Source organism: Phyllostomus discolor, chromosome 2, assembly GCF_004126475.2.
Source record: "Phyllostomus discolor isolate MPI-MPIP mPhyDis1 chromosome 2, mPhyDis1.pri.v3, whole genome shotgun sequence".
Lineage (NCBI taxonomy): Eukaryota > Metazoa > Chordata > Mammalia > Chiroptera > Phyllostomidae > Phyllostomus > Phyllostomus discolor.
Genome location: NC_040904.2, coordinates 212,639,460 through 212,662,004, shown reverse-complemented (window position 1 = coordinate 212,662,004; position 22,545 = coordinate 212,639,460). Strand labels below are relative to the sequence as shown.

Below are 22,545 nucleotides of genomic sequence, written 5' to 3'. Positions count from 1 at the left end.
CTGCCCTAAGGGTTTGGAGGTCAGTAACCTTGCTCTGTGAGGCCCACAGAGCACTGCTCCCCACGGCGCGCGGGAGTCACGTGGGTCGGGCTGCAGAGCTGCGCCAGACTCTCACTCTCCGTCGCCCCAGACAGGCTTCCCTTCTGACCACAGGCAGGTTCTGGGCCTTCTCTCCAAGATGGGCATATTCCTGGGCACTGCTACCCCCAGGAGCACTCATGAAGTTGGCCCAAGTCATGGATCTTTAGGGGTAGAATGGATGGAAAATCCATCCATTTCCCTAGAACAGGGAAATGACCTGGCCAGGGTCATAGAGCTCATTAGAACATGGCCAGGTCTCTGCCCCTCAGTGCACTCACGGCCAGAAGGTCAGGGTGGAGCAACGTGGCTGTGGACTCCATGCTTTGAGGACCCACTCTGGCCCTCCCCTGGCTGTGCCTCTTCCCCAGGGCATGGACTCTGTGGGGCCAACGGGATGCATCCACATGGATACACTGCTCCCGCCCACTCCGGTTCATGTTCCAAGTACCTGGGACCCCTGGATCCCTGGCCCAGAGGGCCTCAAGCCTGCTTCCAGGGCCTCTTCCCCTGGTTCACCCTCCCAAAGGTTTACCAAAACCCAACGGAATCCATGACTCACCCCTCATGACTCCTTCCTTCCTCCTCATAGGGCTGGTCCCCAATACAGGTCTAGAGCCTGAGCTTTGTCCCAAGTATTTTCAGATCTGCAATTCTCTACACTGTCCACATCAGCCCCCACTTTTCCTCTCCCATATACTCCCAAAGAGCTACCGCTTGTTCCTGAACGGTGGCGCCTCCCTCTCCAAACCCAAGGCCACAGGATGCTCTGATTTGTTCACCAAAATAAAAAACAACACAGAATCAACCCCCCTAAACACCATTTCCTTTCATTTCCCCAAACGTCCACCAGCGAGTCCCTCCCAGGTCTCCAGCTTCCCAACACCTCCACACCGCTCTGGCTGCACCTGGCCAGCTGTGTGGGAGGGGGAGAAATGGACAGGCTGCTGCAGGCACTGTCACTCGTACCAACCGATTCCAGTTCCCCAATATAGGACGAAATGAGGAATATCCTCCAACTGAGCACAAAATTGAAACAAAACACAATTTAGTGCTGCTACATTCCAAGTCCAACAACACAAAATTATAAAAAAGCTTTAGGAAAAGGACTAAGAGAAACCTAATAATGTGTTGAGCTTTCCAGAATTCCATAAAATGCCGAGTTTGGTGAACTGACACAGAAGCCTGCTTGTGCCAAAAGAAAGTCACTCCCTGGCTGATTGTTTTTATCCATGGAACACTGAGGGCAAAGGGGAGAAGAAGCCAGAGGTCTGGTAAGTGGGCACGGGCCTTGGCACCAGGTGGGTCTCAAGGCACCCACCTAACCTGCCGTGTGAATGTGGGCAAGTCACCCATCTTGGTTTCCTCACCACAAATGGCTGCCTTAATACTCACTTGGGCCCTGGCTGGTCCGGCTCAGCGGGGTGTGTGCCGGCCTGGGAACCAAAGGGCACCAGGTTCCGTTCCCAGGCAGGGCACATGCCTGGGTTGTCGGCCAGGTCCTCCCACAGTAGGGGACGCATGAGAGGCAACTACACATTGATGTTTCTCTCCCTCTGTTCCCTCTCTCCCTTCCCTTCTCTCTAAAAATAAATAAATAAATAAAATCTTTAAACAAAACCTCACTTGGCTTCTCTGTTTTGAGGATTAATAAGATAATTTATGCAAAGTGCTCAGTGAAGGGCAGGCCTTTGTAAAGGCTCCTCTCAGTGCTGCTTCTAGAGCACCCACTACACGGGCACTTGGCTCCACTTATGTCGCCCTGTTGAGTGCTCTCCAAAACCTGCTGTGGGGGGAGACCTGGCTGGCGCGGCGAGGTAACTCGCAGAGGTCACAAAGCTCAGTTCACAAAGCAGGGTAAGAGTGTGTAGGCAGATGGAATACAACTCCTTAAATTAAAAAAATAAATCCTTCTCAACCCACACTTGACAAGCTCCAGTGGTGTTATCTCCAGCCAGGCAGATTGGCACTGGGCTGATTGGCACAAAGGGCCCATTAAGACCCAGCATTTTAAGGGGGAAGTAATGGGAAGCTCTTTAAAGCCACTATCTCCCTGGGACCCCCATCTGGTCTGCAGTGACAGAGAAGAGGGGGGCTCCCCAGCAAGAATGAGGCCAAGAGAAACAAGGCGCAGGAGGCCCACCCCCAAGTGCAGTTTTGCTCTGCAACTCTGAGCTACCCCCACCCCCTCACCATGGGAGCACCCTAATGTCTCCTTGCCGTTCCCTGCTCTGATGACACGGGCTTTCATTTCCGCAGAGAGCCATAAGACCTAGAAAAAACAGGCCTGGGAGGAGGCACAGGTTTTATGGAGCTTTGAAAATGAAGTTCCGGTTACTGCACGACGAGCCGAGGCACCCGGAGCTGAAGGCCAGATGCAGGCCCCCTCGGAGCTGGGTGGGCCACCCGGGCAGTTACCCTCCCCAGCCAAGCCACATCCCTGTTTTCAGCTGCTGCTTCAGCTCAGGATCAAAAGAGGACTGAGCCCAAGAAACTATACCTGGGTTCTGGACTCTTTAAAAGCTTGTTACTAACCAAATAGAGGTTCCAGTTGTCACTTGTGCACTGCAACCAGTCAACCCAAAATATTATCAGATTAATTCTCATAGGAATAATGAATCTGAAGCCCCAAGCGGGGTAACATTGTCTCCAAACTGTGTGTGCACCCAGACCTTTTCCAATACAGGGCTTGCTCACACACACAACCATGTGCATGTATGTGAATGGTTTTGCGAAAACAGGATTATGCTCTTTTGTGCACTGCTCCCTTTGCTTAGTAAGGCATGAAGAATATTCATTGTCAACCATTATGGATTTTGGCTACACTACCATCATTTCTGAGACTTTCAAAGTATTGCATTATATTGAATTGATGCACTAGAATTTAACCACTTAGTAATGATGGATAGGTGTTTTCAATTTTTCAGGATTAGTAACAATTCTTACATAAATCTTGAAAAATCTTTCCCCGGTTGTCTGATTACTTTCTTGGATGAATGTCTAGCGTTAGATGGCTGAGCCAGAGGGCAGGTGTGTGCGCTTGGCAAGGCTGCGACAATGCCCGCTCCTGCCAGCACTCCCCACATCTACGTCTGTCCATCAGGCAGAGGGAGAGAATGACATCGCACTGTTTTGACTGGTGTGAGTAAGTACGAATGAGGCTGAATGTCTCCTCTTCCAACTGTGTTGGCCACTTGTATTTCTTCCTTTGCAAGTTGCCTGCTCCTGACCTTTGTCCATTTTTTCTATTGAACTATTTGCCTCTATTCATTGATTTGAAAAAATTTCATATTAGGGACATTTGCTCTTTCTTATATATTTGCCACACTTTGTTACTTTTAGTTTGTTCAGGAAAAGGGATGGTACAGTGACTACAGTTACCATGTCCTAGCCTTGTGACTTGGGGCAAGTTTTACTTCTGCTAGCCAGTCTTCTCATCTGAAATGATGTGGCTCATGATTATCTCTAACTCATGTCATGGGGTAAGTGCCTGGCACTTATTATTAGATAGCACAAGTTATTCATAGAGGTTTTTTTGGACTGCCAGTTTTGCTTTGACTCTTATTTTGAAGAATGCAAATTTGGTCCAATGCACCGGATATATTAAGGGAACAATTTGAGCATAACATAAATTTTGTGTTTACTTATGCATGAGAAAAACACTAGAAAACGCAGAAAACCATACCCAGCTGAAATGAGCCACACAGGAATCCACCAAGTGCGCACACACGCCCACCTCGGATAATCACCAGCCGGTCAGGTCACTCGGCGCTCTGCACCACAACCTCCTACTTTCCGTCGCGAAGTCAGAACTTTCCATCTGAGTCCAGGGAGCCCGCTCCTGCCCCTTCCCTGTTCCAGTGTCCACTTCCACGTCACCTCTTTTTCAAGGTAAGGTGCCGTATTTTTGGTGGCATTTATATACGTCTTAGACCCTTAACATCTGTTAAAACTGCACTGTTTTATTAGGTTCCTATCTTTCCTTTCCTTTCCTTTTTTTTTTTTTTTGGTTACCTCTACAATTTTTGGGCATTTGACCCCCGTCCCCATAAGCCCTGTGGTTTTTACCGCACGATTTTACACAGTACGGTGATTTTTTGGGAATTCATATGTTATATTACAGCAGAAATTGACCACATACAAATTTTAATATTGTGTAGTAAAATTCGTGTTACACTTAAAAAAAATCCCTCGTCCCTAAGATCATGAAGAACATTCACCTAAGCTTTCTCCATTTAGGTTTTTTTCATTTTATCTTTCACATTAGCTCAGTTCAAGAAACATAAGAACACAGAAATAAGCATGGTGTGTGATGTGTGCAGGCCATGGAATAAGACAGACCACAGCCAGTGGGGAGAAGGGGGTAAACAGAAAATCTAATTCCCAACAAGCATCCTTCTTGAGTGTCTTGCTTTCAACCCGATGATCCTACCATCCCTCCTAGGATTTTCTTTTCCTAATAATTATAGAATCTTAATAACATAACATAACATAACATAACATAACATAACATAACATAATGTAAACCAAGTATCAAATCTCAGGGTCAACAGTGAAATAACTTTCCATTTCTCCACCATTCTGCTGTTTGTGATCACCATTGCTTCTCAGGACCTAAAACATCGGTCACCCCCATCCACCCAGAGGAGCAAGGGGCTATGGAGATGGGCTCTACCAACCACACCCTTTAACACAGCCGCCCTGAAAGGCAAGCAGTAATACAAGGAACACAGGACAGTTTTAACAGGCAAATCGGGGCCTAAAATCCCTGCACTCCAATACCGGGGAGCACACTCACTGGGACGAAACCCTGGAGCACAGGGACGGCACCGCGTGCCTCACGGGGGCTCTGGGGAAAGGGAGCCTGGAGGAGGTACCGAATGACGCAGGATGGCAAACGAGTGACTAGGCACCCCATGTTTTCAGTGAGGGGTGAGTAAACCCTTTTTACTGGCAAAGAAACCATAAAGGAAGAAATTGGGTGGAGAGATGGGGTTTCTCAAATGCTTGTTTCATAATCCACAAATGTGTCATATGTGCCTTTGCATTTATCAAATATTACATAACAAAATAAAACATTTGAAAATTAAGAGAGAAAGAAGGCACAAAGGGAAGCCAAAGTCACTTGCAAATGCTCTCCTGGTCTGCTCTGCTTGGCTGTCTCTGGGGCAGCCTCCCAGGGTTCCAGCTCCCGGCTTCTCTGGTCCAGCACAGCAGGGGACCAGAGCCAGCTCTCCGAGCTTCAACCCCAGGAGTGATCTTCAGCACCACCTTCAATTGCTCTTTCTTCTTTCCTCTGCGGTAAGTTCACTTTGAATTTCTGGCAGGTCTCCTCCCATGGTATCAGACTTATCTCTGCTCCACTTCCACACTCCGCCTGACCTCACCCGCAGCCTCCTACCCAGAGACAATCATCTTCTTTGAGTGGCCTGTAGGCCCAGCAGTCCTTCACACCAAATTATTGAGTTTCTTAAACAAAGCTTTCTACCAACTGCTCCCTCCGACTCCAGGGGACTTCACTTCCCACTCACCCATGTCACCGTCTATCCTGGAAACACACCTACTCCCTCTTCCACCCCCGCCTCTGGGCAGTCGGGGCGGGGTTCTCAGAATGTGTTTACCATGCCTCACCATTTCTACTTCTTCCCTCCTCCTTCCTGTCCGTGTTTCACAATCCCATCTCAAAAATACCTACAATTACTTTCATCGAGGACTCTCTTCTACCTCAGGTCCAGCTACCTTTCAGCTCTTAAACCCAATTGTGATTCATTAAGAAAATTATCTAAAACTGGAAAATAAGGCAAAAAACAAAACAAAAACAAAAAAAGTCCTTTTAAAATCATACGAGAGGCGGGCATGTCTAACCTGACCCCCCAAAGTCACCTGATGCTCTATGGAAACACACATTGTTTGACTTTCTGTTTACCACCGATTAGGCCCACAGTCTGTGAAGTGAGACATTAACCTGTAGGAAACTGATAAACTGCAAGTGATTTCTGTCTGGCAAAAGGGGTAACTTTGAAGGCTTTGTTTCTATTGGCTTGTAGGACATCAATCAGTTTTGCATCTAAAATAGCAATTTTATTCTTTTTTCTACTATGTAAATACCAGTTTTTTACATTCTCTTTAGATCCAACTTTGTCATCTTGCTGGGTTTTCTCATTAATAATGTTAATAAGTCTTTAATGTATGCTGATAATTTATTAGCATGAATATGTGTTTAACATTTCAAAAATTTAATTTTGCTCCATTATATACAGTAAGTTATATTTTTAAATGCTTTTCTCATCATCTTGTATCCATAAGCACATGGACAACATCTCCCACGGCTCTGTACCTCTCCAAGCACTAAGCACTCTGGTAGTTAAAAAAACTGGCATCAGCCCTGACTGGTGGGGCTCAGTTGGTTGGGCGTCATTGTGCAAAGTGAAAGGTTACCAGTTTGATTCCCACTCAGGGCGCATGCCTGGGTTGCAGGTTTGGTCCCCGGTGGGGGCACATGAGAGAGGCAATGGGACAATGTTTTTCTCTCACATCAGTTTCTCTCCCTTTCTCCCTCCCTTCTCCTCTCTCTAAAATAATAAATAATAAATAAAAATCTTTAAAAAAATTGGTATTGATTCAATGAAATGCCCTCAAAAGCAACTTTCATGAAGTCTATAAAAATAGCAATCATTCTTTCTGAACAACAATTGCAAGGGACACATCACCTCACAATGGGACCTCACAAGTTTTTAAATTGTCCTTGGAAATCCAGACAAATCTATGCAATTTCTACAAAGTTTCCACCAGTATTTGGTGAAGCAGGTGTGTAATGCAATACAATTTATAATTTTTTAATTTTTTGATTTGAGAGGGAAGGAGCGAGAGATGGACGGAGGGAGGAGGGAGAAGGAGGGAGGGGGAAAGAGAGAGAGATTGAGATCGATTTTGTGGTTCCACCCATCTATGTGGCCTGCATATGCCCTGAAATATATACCGACTGTGTGCTGGCCCAGAGATGATAAAGTGCTGCCTGACCTCGAAGAGTTACTGGAAGTGACACAACGTGGTCTGTGATGACTGTCACAGCAGACAAAAAGGACACAGGGAATGTGATCAAACCACTGGCTCCCGCAGATCAAGCAGCTTCCCAAGAGAGCCGGACTGAAGGCTGATCAGGGCACAAGGGCACTTCAGGGCCAGAGTCTCAGGAGCCAAGGCCGGAGGCATGGAGCTGTCTGTGTAGGGGGCTGCCGAGGAGACCGAGCGACTGACAGGGCGGGGCACCAGCCAGGCGGGCAGGCAGGGCCAGATCCTAAAGCGTTCTGCAGCTCATGGTAGTGCACTTGGTTCTTCTCTTTATTAAAGGAAGAGCCAGAGCAAGTTGTCCAACGAAGCTCTAAGGGAGAAGAGTCCCTCCAACACAGCGGTTGTTCACCCTGGTTTGTACAGTGGGGCTGCTGGCCTCCTGCCCGGAGTCCCATAACACCATGAATGCATTAGGAATCGTTCTGAGTGCCCTGACCAGTGTGACCCAGATGGGCTGTGGGTACAGTCCCTGGTTGAGGTGTGTATGACAGGCAACCAGCCAATCTTTCTCTCTCCTTCCCTTCCCTTCTCTCAGAGAAAAAATAATTCTGAGCATTAGTTGGAACATTGTCCCACACACCAAAAGGCTGCGGGTTCGAGCCACAGTCAAGGCACACACCTAGGTTGCAGGTACTGGGGTGCATATGGGAGGCAACTGATTGGTGTTTCTCTCTCTCTCACCAAAATCAGTGATTAAAAAAAAATTCTCAGGTTAGGATTATTTTTTAAAAAAGTCATTCTGAAGGGCTAAATTCTGACTTGAGGGGAGAACATCTGAACAGCTGAAACAAAAACTTGGATAATTTTGTCAACCAATGAAGACAGTCTTCTGAAACTCCATCACAGATAAGTTCTGGTTATGTACAGGTGGGACAGAAGCAGGTTTACAGTTGTGAGCATGTGAAGCAGTTCATTACTGCATTATAGTCGTATTAACTACTGTGTTTTTTCCTCTATGGACAACTATAAGCCTGTTTTGCCCCACCTGGCATGGTGTTAAAAAATGCTCAAAACACACACAAGATCAACAGCACGAAACAGGCCACCTGCTCGGAAGTGAGGCAAAGAATCCTATTCAGGGAGAACAGGATGTCCAAAAGCTAAACCAAGAACTCACAGGAAGACAAAACAGAATGGGGATTCTCGAGTTTACAGTCACAGAGAATGCCACACTAATTCTGTGTGGACGATGACATAAGAACAGCTCCCACTGACACCCACTTGGGACTCCACTGTCTGCGGAATCAGCAAGGCCAGGCTGTCAACCTAGGGATGTAATCATGGCGCTGCCGTGGACAAATTATTTAGCCTCTCTGAGACAGTTTCTTTACTAGTAACTATGGGAAGAATCCAAACTCCGATGGATATATATTAATATACAGAACTATGTACAGCACATAATAAAATGTATTTGATTCTTTGATAGGTTTTTTTTAAACATCAAATTGGAAAAGGAGGTATCTGAGTTTAGAATCCAATTTAACCTCTGAATAAAAGCCAATGGTCACACTACTGAAGTTTAAAAGCAAAAACTCAGTGACAAAGTTAACAAACATATTTTCAAATTGGAAATCATATTTGCATTTTATTTAAATGTACAGCAATTCAGTTCCAAATGTTCAGTTGGAACTGAAATGAAATTCATTTCACACAGATGCTGTGTGGACGACGACAACGTAAGAATAGCTACCACTGATACCTACTTAGTAGTTTACTAACTATTTAGTACTATAAACCCTGAGACCAGTATTATTATTCTACTTTACAAGTGAGGAAAAATAAGGTTAAAGAAAATTAAGTACCTTGCCCAAGCCCACCACATAAGAGCTACGGAGTGGCTGAGCCGAGACTTGGACCGAGGCCTGCGTTTAGGCTCCTCTGACTCACTCCTCTACACACAGTAGTTGCCCCTGCAAACGTTCTTAGAATTTCACACTCACACACACCGCAACCTGAAAGATGCAAGACAGACCTGGAGTGACAAGTAAGGAGAACTTGGGGTACGTGTGTGGAGGGGAGAACTGCTGTAGTCCATCTCTAACTCCTGATATTAAGTTCAATGCTAATGGAAGATGATTAATTTCAGGGTAAGCGTGCATGTAACAGACTCATCGGGGAAATAGGGGAGATTTTTGCCTGCCTGTGTTTTGCAAGTATACTTTGCTACCCAAATTATCAAATTACTCTCCAAATGAGACCTTCTACCTTGACAAGATGCTCCTTTTTCAGAATAGTTTCTCTCTTTTTAAATAGAGAACAAATCAATAAAGACACGCCCCTTAAGACATTATCTAACAAACTGAGCCTGCTAGGTGCCAGACATAAAGTTAAATGCCTTCAAGACACACACATGTTCTGCTCTGGCTGGTGTGGCTCAGTGGATTGAGTGCCAGTCTGGGAACCAGGTCCCCAGTAGAAGGCATGCAAGAGGCAACCACACATTGACGTTTCTCTCTGTCTCCCTTCCCCTCTCTAAAAATAAATAAATAAAACCTTAAAAGAAAAAAAGACACGCATGTTCTGGTGGAGAAACCCTATGCACACATCTGCCATACACACATTGGCCAGGAACCAAGTGTTGGGATAAAAAGAGAAACCTGTTGGAACTACGTTGCTTAAAAAGCTTTCATTGTTGATTTTTTACTGCTATGTATCTCATCTGTGTGTGTGTGTGAGAGAGAGAGAGAGAGAGAATACATGTATATTTAGAAACAAAATTTAAACTGATTGTTTAAAAAAAGATTTTATTTATTTTAGACAGGGGAAGCTAGGGAGAAAGAGAGGGAGAAAAACATCAATGTGTGGTTGCCTCTCACAAGCCCCCAACCAGGGAGGGACCTGGCCTGCAACCCAGGCAGGAGCCCTGACTGGGAATCGAACCAGCAACCCTTTGATTCACAGACCAGCAATCAATCCACTGAGCCACACCAGCTACAACTGATTTATTTTAAATTTTATTTTAACTGTTGTTGTAGTACAATTTTCTATCTTTTACTCCCATCACAACTGATTTTTTTTTAAACTGGAAAGGAACTTCATTAGCACTGCCACCTGGTTGTTTTTGCTTTTAACACTTTGCTGGCACTTTCACACACCTGTGGCATTGTGTATAATCTTCAAATCACCCTGTGCGGTAGCTATTTTAAGCACTCTATTTTTTAAAGATTTTATTTATTTATTTTTAGAGAGGGAAGGGGAGCGAGAGAGAGAGAGGGAAACATCTATGTGCGCTTGCTGGGGGCCGTGGCCTGCAACCCAGGCATGTGCCCTGACTGGGAATCGAACCTGTTTGGTTCGCAGCCTGTGCTCAATCCACTGAGCTACACCAACCAGGGCTCGAGCACTATTTTAAATGAGTTAATACGTATAAAGCACCTAATAAGTTCTTGAAAAACAGTGGTGGTGGTTGTCACACAGGAAGGAACAAGTGCAGGTCTACAGAGGGAGCAAATGGCACACAGTCCCAGGCAGGTGGGTAAGGAAGCAGCTCACTGAGGTAGGAACCTCCTCCTCCCTCTTCAAAGGCCCCTCCTCTTTCCACAAGCACCCTGCTCCGGTCAGCTCATTGCCCCTGCAAGCACACTGGGGGCTTCCTCTCAGAGCCCCTCTCTGCGACTGGGCTCTGGAATGCTGCAGTCAACAATCAAATGCCATCATAAGTGCCCTGTCCACGCAAGAGCCCCAGCCAGTGTCCAGCAAGGGAACCCAAGCCTCCTAACGTAACACCAAATTAGAGGCATCAGAAGGATAGCACCCACGTTTGAAAGATGGTCCATTTTATTCAATTTAACTTTGAATGACTGTTCAAGTTCATGAAACCCGGGAAGGTGGTGCTAGTCCTGGCCTGACAAAAAGTGGTCATTGCAAAGAACATGGCCCCTCAGACTGCCCCTATAGTCATGTTCTGGTTGCTGGAATTGACCACTATCCCACAAAGTGACAGCCACCATGGGCAAGAAGGAAACTGTCAGGAGGTCAAAGACCAAGTCTTTTGTGAAAGCTTGTAACTACAATCACCTCATGCCTGCAAGGTACTCTGTGAACATCCCCTTGGACAAAATTGTTATCAACAGGACATCTTCAGAGACCCTGCTCTGAAATGCAAGGACCTACAGGAGGCCAAGCTCAAGTTCAAAGTACAAGATTGGAAACAACAAATGGTTCTTCCAGAAGCTGCAGTTTTAGATCTTTTTTTTTTGTCATTAAAAACCCCCAAAATAAAAATAGCATAGTAATTGTTAACATTTACTGAACTCTTACTATGTGTCAAAAATTATGTTAAGTGTTTTGCACAGATTTCCTCATTTAACCTCCATAACACTTTGGGGTACATGCTATTATCACCTCCACTTCACAGGCGAGAAGAATGAGGCACAGAGAGGGTAAGTAACTTGTCCAGCACCACCCCGTCAGCAGGTGGAGGCACTGGGATTAATAGTCACCCTCTTAGCCCAAGCCAGTGTGGCTCAGTTGGTTGGGCATCATCCCACCAACCAAAGGGTGGCGGTTCGATTCCAGTCAGGGCGCATGCCTGGGATGTGAGTTCCGTCCCCAGTTGGAGGACAGCCCATTGATGTTTCTTTCCCTTTCCTTCTCCCTCCCTTTCCCTCTCTCTAAAATAAAAAATGTAAGTTATAAAAATTAAAGAAAATTAGATTAAAATGAAGTCACCCTCCTCGCCACCACACTTTGGTTCTATTATCGTGGGATGCCACGAAACAGAGCCTGGCATCAGGCAGATGCTCAGTAAGCGCCTCGTCCATTAATGAGTACGAACACCCCAGCTCAGGAAGGGAAGGAGCATCACCCCAGCCCTTCCAGCGTTTCCCAACTCTTCGCCGGCTCCTGACCTACACTGTTTTCTTCTCCTTCTCACTCTCCCAGAACAAGAGACTGGAAGTTGAGCAAGAGCAGAGAGTAAGACTCCGAGGAACCCATCCTGCATGATCCTGTTCTATAAGATGAGGGCCCGGCATTTCACAATGCCAGGTAACCAAGTGTCAACAGAGCCAGGCACAATCCTGGAACTGTCCTCCTGGGGGTAGCACCCATAGCAAGGGTGGGATGCTCCTCAACCTTTTCAGTCCTTAGTTGGTTGAGGTAAAAACAAAAACAAAAACAAAAGCAAAAACAAATCTGCCCTGGCTGGTGTGGCTCAGTGGATTGATTGCTGGTTTGATTCCCAGTCAGGGCACACGCCTGGGTTGTGGACCAAGTTGCCAGTTGAGGCGCATGAGAGGCAACCACACATTGATGTTTCTCTCCCTCTCTCTCTCCCTTCCCCTCTCTCTGAAAGTAAATAAATCCTTTTTTTTTCTTTTTAAATTTATTCATTTACTTATGTTTAGACAGGGGGACAGGAGGGAAACATCAATATGTGGTTGCCTCTGGCGCACCCCCAACTGGAGACCTGGTCCTCAACCCAGGCATGTACCCTGACTGGGAATCGAACCAGCAACCCTTTAGTTTGCAGGCCAGTGCTCAATCCACTGAGTCACACCAGCCGAGGCAATAAATAAAATCTAAAAACAAACAAACAAACAAAAAAACCCAAAACAAAAACAAATCCCGCCACCACCAACTCATCATCTTACCTTTCCAATCATCACCACACCCCCAAATCTCCCTAAAATTAAGAACAAAAATAATACTTGCAAAGCAGGTTATTAAATCATGCTGCAAACATCCACCCAGCCCCTGGGTACTATGGCTGGGAGCTGGAGGATCCCGAGTGCCAGGTGTGGCACCCAGCATGAAGCAGGGCTCCAAAGTGTTGGTTTCCTTCCCACCTCCCAATCTCAGAGAAACCCAACCAACGGAAGGAGTTGTGACAATGACAGGAACCCACAAGTGCCTCACAAAGAAAGGGCTGTCGGAGTGTAGAGAAAGGATTGGCCCGTCCTGGCAGGCAGTGGAAGCTGGGCGTAGACAAAGGAAGAGTTGTGAGAGCAAGGGAGAGTACTACAGGCAGAGGAAAGTCTGAGCACACCCACAGTACCAGGAAGTGTCCGGCAGGTTGCAGAACTGGAGAGGGCGTGGAGCCGAGTGAGGAGATGCAGCTGCTTACGGTGAAGCTGTGGAAGGCCTCGGTCATGCCATATGGCATCGGACTTTATTTCAGAGGCTAGGAGAGTGGACATGTAGTGGACATTTGCTACTTTTGATTTGTCAGCCCATCACCCACCCCTCCCCCCGGCACCCGGAGCTTCCTTTTGGAGAACCCCCACAGGTGGTCTTGGCGGATGGAGAGGCTTCCTGCCAGCGGGCTCTGATTGACACATACATCCCCAGCAGGTGACTCTTCAGGAGTGACCCAGGAGAGCAGGGATACGGCGGGAAGCATGGTGGCAGGCTCCTAACCCAGTTGCACTGGGGCTGCCCTTGGCTGCTGGGCCTCCCCTGGTTCTGGCCCATTTTCCAAATCTGGCTCCCCAGCTTTTCTCAGTCCCTGCATCTTTCTCCTGCAAGCCAGCGATTTTCAACCTTTTCCATCTCATGACACACACACACAAATTACTAAAATTCTGCAGCACACCAAAAAATGTAATTTTTTGCCAATCTAACAACATAAGGCATAATTTTGATTCATTCACGCCAGACAGCTATTGTTGTGCAGACTGTTGTCATTTTTTATTTGACAATCTAAGGGAAAAAGAGGTCAGTGCCAGGTATTGCATGTTTTAAACGTTCTTGCGGCGTGCCGGCTGAAAATCACTGCCCTGAACTCCTTGTCTGTTTGGTAGCCACCAGAAGTTTCTGCTGCTTATCACCAAGGCTCCTGACTGACACTCAACACACTGAAGCAGAAGAGCGGCCTGATCCAAACTGCGTCTGAGACAGATAACAGTTATCAACGGTGCAGACTGCAAACTGCCCAGTACCCCCGCACCGGCCAATCCTTTAGAAAGGGCTGTTCGCTCGGCTTGGAGCAGGGCTCTCTCTCCTGTCACCCTTTTGCCCTCAGGACCTCGGGTTACAAGGTGCCCTCCTCCGCAAAAAGCCTTCTCTGCCTTTACCTCTCCACTAGTCAGGTGCTGCTCCTGGACTCTGTCCCAGGCCTTCCAGATTCCGATCTTTGGAGGTGCCCGTACCCTCATGGGTTCTTAGGCGCCTAGTTTGGAAACCTGTGTCCTGTATTGCACTCTGGTCACCCTGAACCACATGTTCCAAGAACATGCTAAATTATTCCGAATTTTGGTTCAATTCTGTCAAAACGAACACCCTACCCCTACCCCTTTCCAAAATTCCATGCTCTCACCCATCACAACTCAGCTCAGAGGCGAAGTCCCTGTGAAGAAGGTTTTCCTAATCCCCTTCCTCTGTACTCCAAAAATGGAGTTTATACCTCTTTCACGGCCTCTGTTGCATTTTGCTTTGTACCACGTCTGCTTGTTAAGATGTCAGCTCCCTGAAAGTCGGAACTGTTTCATTCATCTCTATACTCCAAAGAGTCTAGCACTGTGCTGGAAATACAGTAGATTCAAGCTGAATTGAGTTGAACTAATTTTTTAAATTAAATTTAAAAACAACTTCTGACCAGAGCAGGGGCTCTTAGTCCACCTTCCTGAGTCAGGGCATCTCCCACCTTATTCCCACGGGGCAGGGTGAGTGGGAGATTCCACGTGAGGACGCCCAAGTTCAACCTCTGACGCCACTTCATTGGCATAGGAAACCTCGGGCGAATCACGTGACCTCTGCCTCAGTATCTCATCTGAAAAATGGGAACAAAAATCAAGCACGTGCCTCACAGCACTGTGAGGAAGACAAGTGTGTCAGGACTTGTGTGACGTACAAGGCCTCATCAGACTGTCCACTCTTCGGAAGAAGCGTGGTCTCCCCTGCTGCTGTGGGCTGGTGAGGGCCCGGGCGGAGCAGTGCCACCCTAGTAAGGCAGTTTCACATCTGGTCCAGCAGCCGAATTTCATCACTGTTCCAAACCAGACGCTAAACCCAACAGACCAGTTCCACAGGGCCGGCTATAGAGGCTAAATTATTAGGGACATTTAGACACACATTCATTAGCAATTCCAAAGGCCTAAGACATGTGGAAAGAGCTCTGTTTTCCAGTTTCCCAGCCCTTCAATGGTTTAGGACTAGTTTCTAAACAGAGGTTCCCCGGGAGTCTTACCTTGAGTCCCAGGCTCTGGGATCCTGCTACTCTTCAAAAAAATTCCATCATGTCAACAAAGTTTAACGTTGAAGCTTGTGGTCCAGAAATGGAACACTTTACTTTACCCTGCACTCTGTGACTGCTCCTTTGTATCCCGCCCACACCTACAAAAGTCCTTTCAAAGGAAAAAAGTAAACATTCTAAAACTGTATGCTAAAAAAAAGGCCCCTTGGTCCTAAATGAGGACTTGACTTGCAAACTGAAGTTCCTCATCCATTCTCAAATAGAGTCAAAAGAAAAGGTGAGGTTCTGCCCCAACGGACCCCCCTTCCCCGCCCCTGACAGCAGGAACTGGGGCCCAGGTCTCTCTCGCCTCAGCCCACCACACTGCCTTGGTTTACAGCTCAGAAGCCCACTTACATACACCAGACAGGGCTGTGGTGTGGGGCAGAGGGGAAGCACATGGGCTTTGGAGTTGGACAAGTCTAGACTGAGGTCACCATTCTCTCTCTTACTAATTGTGATCTGGGCCTCAGTTTATTCATCTGGAGTGTGTGGTTGAATTGGAGAAAGGACTAAAAGTGAAACTTATGAGACCTCGTAGGTAAAGGGCCTTACACATCGTGTGAGGGTGGGGACCTTGCTCACCCCCAAGAGCTCAGCACAGGACTGTGAGGGTCTGAACTGAGGGTCTTCCCAGTGCTGGGCACGTGGTGGGCACGTGGCAGGTGCTGCCTGCTCTGTGATTGCCAAGTCTGAGGAAGGATGGAGAAGTAGAGGCAACTGCAGAGACATGAGTTAACTAAGAAAAGACAAGTCTCGTTCACCTAGAGAACACCAAGGCGCCTCAGGATAAAAGAAAGTACATGTGCGCGGGGTCCAGAGGAAATGGTCCCGTATTCACTATCAAATACACGCATGCAGCGACCCCACTGACGGTCCTTCATCCTGAACTGACACCCGCAGAGGCGCCAAAAGATGAGTGTACAAAGCTACTCGCCACAGCACTGTTTTCAGCAGTAAGACTGAAAAGGCCCTCAGATGTCCATCGTAAAGGAACTGGACGGATGAGACACGGCACAGCCACACAATGGAAAACCATGCAGCAGTGAAGGGAACTGGAAAGACCTCCAAGGCATACTGCTAAGTAAAAAAGGGACCAAGGTGCAGAAGAACAAAGCTCAGAGAATGCTACCTACTTTTAAAAAAAAAACTGATTTAAGAGAGAGAAACATGGATTTGCTGTTCCACTCATTTATGCATTTATTGGTTGATTCTTGTATGTGCCCTGACCAGGGAGTGACCCTGCAACCTCAGTGTACCGAGACGATGCTCTCACCAACTGAACTGCCCGCACAGGGCACAGAATGCTACCTATTGTCTAAAAAACAGAGTGGGGAGCAAAAAATGAAAATCTGTATTTGTTATTTGCTTATATTTGCATTATGTTTTGAAGGAGATAAAAGAACCTAAAAATTTTATTTCCTTGTGAGGAAGTGAGGGTTGTGGTCCAAAAGAGAAGGTGGATAGGGCTGGTAGTGAGACTTTTCCGAGAATCCTCTAACATTTTTTATTTTGCTACATGAAGGTATTACCTTTTCAAAAAAAATTTACATTGTTTCCAAGTCATAAATCCTGATCAACACAGTAATTTCTAGCACAGGGAAGGTTTTAGAAATGGAGGAGCCACAGCTGGCAGTGTGACAGCTCTTGCCTTGAAGGGTCCTCCGTGGGGAACACACACCAGTGAGCCGACGCCAAGGTGACCTGCCCGTCCACGTTCACAGCAACAGCCTCTAAGATGACAAAAAACTCCAAATGACACAAGTGTCCCACAGGGACACAGATATGTCAGTGTTTGCCTTTCGGATGGATTATGTTGGTTTACATGGCTATTGCACCTAAACTATTTCAACATACAGCAACCTGTAAGTGAAAATGTAATAACCTGGTGCACGATCATAAAGTTCAGACGGAATCCAGAAGGACAGACAATTTCATATTCAAGGGCTATCTGCATAAAGTTGCTTAAGAACCTCTTATAATTGAGGGGGAAAAAAGACCTAGTTGAATAAGAAGTAAAAATACATTAAAAAAAAATGCCAAGACATGAACTGACTATAAGGCTGACAGAAAGCACGTTCAGTGAGAGGCAGGCAACACCGAAGAACATTAGGCCAAAGGCCTGGGTGTGAAGGTCTGGGTGGAGAATGTTTGTCAAGGGCGAGGCCAGTCTGACCTAGAAAGGAGGAAAAAAACGCAAGGAGACTGGTTTGGTGTCTGTGCAACCCCAGAAAACGTGTCCCAGGAAATGGACCTAGATGAGATCAAGAGCTAAAAATGGGTAGAAAATAAAGGAGCTGTGAGTTAGCAACAGCTCTTTCAACCCAAACATCAGTAACAGTGACATACAGGGCGGGGTAGTGGGGTACATAGAACCCAGAATTACCTTCTGGAGGGCAGGCCCCCGGTAGTACAAGTGAGTGTTCTAGAGGCCCATCTGTATCAGTGTGCCAGCTGGCGTTGTTGTGAGAGGCTGCACTGGGCTTCGGTGAATTTTTTTTTTGACAACTCTTTCAATTTATTTGCCCATTTTATGATGGGCCATTTGCGAGCGCACCTGCCCACACCACACCGAGTATTCAGCAGTCTTTGACCAAAAATGACATAACCCCATGCCCCACCCTCCCTATTTACCCGATCTCGCCCCGAGTGACCTTTTTTTTGTTTCCTCAGATAAAAAAGTCCTCAAAGGGAAATGTTTTGCCATTGTGGAGGAGGTGAAAAAAAAAAAACAGCACTCTAAGGCATCAAAATCAATGAGTTCAAAAACTGTTTTGAGCAGTGGAAAAAAACCATCTCAATAGATGTATTGCATCAAATGGAGTGTACTGTGTAGGTGACAAAAGTTTTAGCATGTAAGAATAAATCTACATTTTAAAATAAATTTCAAGTTTGGGGGGGTCAATACAAAGCTGATGTCTTGAAACAGGGATACGCAGGGTAAAAAGTAGATCTGTGTGTGGTGCACCTCACTGAGCAGTTTTCCAAATGATGGCTCACTGGGAAAATAGGAAGTGAGTTTTTACCCCTCTCACTTCCACTTCCCAGCGGTGTGCGGGCCACACCCTCACCAGCTCTCTCCCCTGGCTCACTGGGCGGGCCGCTCCAACCTTCCCAGTGATGTGGAACCCAGGGCTGGGGGCCCACCCAACACCTACAAGTGCTTTCTTCTCCTCATTAGACGTTCCTTTACAGAGCGCCTGGTCATGCCTGGGGACTCCGCCGAAGAGGGGATGACTGTGCGGAGAAGCTCGCAGAGACCCAAGGCAGTGCCACCGAAAGGCTCAGGGACTGAAGTTTCTTGCAGGCTGGGGTGCAGGGTGAGCTACCAGCAGGGCTGCATGAATGGGTGCAAGTACCTGACATCATCGGCCCTGCAGAGCCCATCACGCCGGGACAGTGACTGACAGCTCAGTCACACCAGTGTGCACCATCACGGAATTCAGAACGCCACAAAACCCTACAAGCTTCCAGAGGAGAAAACAGGTCACACACAAAGGATCAGGAATCAAAATGGTATCTGATTTCTTAACTTCTAGATGCTGGAAGACAATTAGGCAATGCCTTCAAAATTCTGACATACAATTATGCTCAACCTTAAAATTCTAAACTCAGCCAAACTATCAAATTGGAGTGAGGGTAGGATAAAGATATTTTTTAGATAGGCAAGGTCCCCCCAAATTTACCTCCAATGTAGTATTTTTCAGGAAGCTACTGGAGGATGCGTTCCATCAAACACATGAGTGAAAAAGCAGGAACTGGGGAACAGGGGCTTCAACAGGGCCCCCGATGGCTAAGGTGCTTAGGGTAAGTGCGGGACAGCAGACCTGGACAATCACTGGTGGGGCAGCAAGAGGGAGGTCTCCAGGAGAGACATCAACGAGGGGAGGGGGGTAAAAGGAACTGTCCACCATGGTGAGAATTTCTACCGTAAGATTTAGGACTGAATTAGTTACAGGAACATGGGAAGTGAGCAAGTGAATCAATGGGGCCATTATAAGCCCTAGGAAAACACATACACCAACAAAAAATGTAGAGGATCTACCCGAGAGAAATTAAAACGTCTACACAAAAATGTATATACAAATGTTCACAGCAGCTTCATTTATAATAGTCAAAAAGTGGAAATAACCTAAATGTGTATCGCCTGATGGGCTGATAAACAAAACGTGCTGTGTCCATGCAAGTGAACACTATGCAGCCATGCGGATGGACCCGAACACTATACCGCGTACTGTGTGAGTCCCTCTGTAATGAAAGGCCAGAACAGGCAAACCCCTGAAGACAATAAGCAGACTAGCTGGCTGAGGTTTCTCTGACTGTCTCTGAAGAGAACGGCTGCCCCTCCTTGTCCATCACCCACTCACCCCTGACTCCCTTCTGGTTTATCTAGCTTTGTATTCTCTTATCTGACTACTGTCAAAGGTTGACCTCCTAACTGTCAGATCCCATGACTCCTTGCATGGCCCTGTTGTCCTTACCGTCCTCTGCAGCACCGTCTCCATCGTGCATTAATCACTCCTCAAAAAGCTTACCTCCTCTCAGGTATGGCACTTCCCTCCCCTGACCTGGCCTCCCATTTCTGTCCTCTCCCACCTCTGTCCTCACTCAACTCACCCACGGCGCCTACTCCTCCACCCCCATTTGGACCTCCTCCCAAGTACCTGCCTTCCATTTCCTAGTGGGTGACCCCCCATGCACCTCCACTTCAGCTCATTTAAGACAAACTGTCATCTGCCCAAACCAGCTCTTCCTCCTGGCTTCTGCAGTCTCCCCAAACCCCAAGATCAGGGCCTTGATGGGCATCTGAGAATTCCAGCTCTGCTGTCTTCAGGGCCAAGCCTTTGGGGGCCATGTCCTGTCGTATCCAGCAACTTGCACAATGGCCACTTCCCATCCAAGTCCCATCATCCTCTCAGTACCAGCTCACACCTGGATGGCTGCAGCGCCCTCCTAACTGGTCTCCCTGACTCCAGTCTCCCTTGCCCATCACCACAGCTGAATTTCCTTAAACCCATGATTAGCATCGTACCTTCCCCACTTTCCACAAAACATGGGTCTGGTATGAAAACTCCCCATAATTTGGCTCCGCGTCACCTTTCAGAACTTATCTTCTGTTTCCTTATGCACGCCCTCTATTCCAAGGATTTGCTTGTAGTAATTTATTTTTTGATTGTTCTCTTTCCACGTTTGTCATGCTGTTTCTGCCACCCCTCCTTTTGGGTCCAGTAAAAAAAACCTCTATGATTGTGCCTTTCCTGATCCCTGTGGAAGAAAATCCTGCCTCTGCTTTTCCAGAAGACCTGGCTCATCAGTGTCTCATAACACAGGCACCTACCACAAGATAATACTCTAGATACCCTACCATAAGAGGCCTGGTGGCCTGTGAGAGCTGAGCATTCTGCAGTGGAACAAGGCACTGGAGACCTATTAACACACATGCTTTGCTGGGCCAATATTTAAAAATCTGGGTATTTCACATAAAAATCCAGAGTTGGGGCCCTGGCTGACGTGGCTCAGTGGGTTGAGCACCAGCCTGCAAATTAAACCGTTGCCAATTCAATTCCTGGTCAGGGTACACATGCCTGGGTTGCAGGCCAGGTCCCCAGTTGTGGGCGGGCAAGAGAAAACCCACTGATGTTTCTCTTGCATGTGGATGTTTCTCTCCCTCTCTTCCTAAAAAATAAAAAAAATCTTGTAAAAAATCCAGACTTGGGCATCTGTTGAAGAACAGATGCTGATTACTCTGCTGAGGCCTCTCTGACCTACTCAGTTTAAATTTAGCCAGCAGTCACTCTCTATAACATGGGCCCGTTTTATTTTCATAGAGCTATGCCAACAGTGTTATTTATTTTATTTTCAGCTTATTTCCTCCCTCAAGAACTAAAGTCTCCTAAAAGAGAAGAGACCTTGGGTGTCTCGTTCAAAGCCATTCTCAGCACTTTGTCCATCATGGGGGGTACTTAGAAGCTACTCAAGAGATGTGCTTAATAAGTGAATGGATATGGCCTCCTTGGGTCCACATCCTCGTGAACTACAGTAGGGCCAATGATGGCTAATGAAGGACTCTGCCCACTTGCCTGCCACTCCAAGAGGCAGGTATGAGCTCTCTAAGTTGGAAGCATCCCTTCTCCCCCACCACACACATACAACAGTGTGTGTGTGTGTGTGTGTTTCATACCCAGAATCTCTTCTTCCTCATCTGACTGACACCTAGAAGCATCTGGGCTGGCCACCCCTGACCTAACCCAAACCCCTAGGACTATATCTAGTACAACTTAGAATCCTGCCCAGTTCAAGGCCCTGGGCTCATTCGGGTATTCCACAAATACTTAGTTCTAGGTACAAGAAATACAGTGTGAATAAAACAAAAGGCCCTCGCCCTCACGGTGCTGATGTTCTGGAGGTAGAATGCATGCATAAGTATTTGGGGATACTGGCACCTGCAGAGACCACTGGCCTTCAGTCTGCCCAGCCCTTCTTGTCCTCCAAGGCCCAGGGCAAGGGCTCTCCTTGGTGTAATCTTCCTGATAAGCCAGCCTTCATCAAGCTCCCTCAATGCTTTCACTTACTGCTCTGTGCAATTGTGAGCTATTCTGTATTCAGCAACTACAGTTTTACTGCTATTCATCTCAAGCTCCATGAGGCCATAAAATTGTCTATACCCTGTCTTTCATGGTCCCTACAGCCCAGAAACCACAACTGACACTTATCGACCAATTAAACACAGGGAGCCACTTTTCCCAAAATCTGGTATGGGGACCTATGAAGCCACTGAACCACTACGGCAATCTCCAGAATGTACACTATACTCAGAAATCTCTGGGGACAAAGTTAATACTTAACCGCTATGTCATTTAACAGATTACAAATCAAAACAAGTAGAGATGGATTATAAAATGAGAATGCAAAATAGACCTAAATGTCTATGTGTGAACATCCTGGTAGGTAGTTTCAGACATACTTCTTACTGGCTGTGTGACCTTGAGTAAATTAATAAACTGCCTTGGGCCTCAGTCCCAGGATCTGTGAGAGTAGACTGGTAGTACCTGTTAAGAATTGAGAACATTGAGGTATATGAGCACCTAACAGAGTGCCTGGTATGAAGGGCTCAAAACTTAGCTGCCCTTGTTAAGTTCCAAAACTACCCTCCCCCACTTATTAATACATCTCTGTTTTAGCAGCACTTAGTGGAAAAGACTGTGGTTAGACTTGAGGCTTCG

General features: G+C 46.8%; 1 protein-coding gene and 1 pseudogene across 2 annotated transcripts in view; one reads left to right on the top strand and one right to left on the bottom strand.

Moving 5' to 3' along the window:
* SREBF2 (sterol regulatory element binding transcription factor 2) overlaps positions 1-22,545 on the bottom strand; it is a 55,940-nt gene that overhangs the window by 31,741 nt on the left and 1,654 nt on the right. The window lies entirely within an intron of this gene.
* On the top strand, positions 10,956-11,353 carry LOC114512859 (annotated as a pseudogene).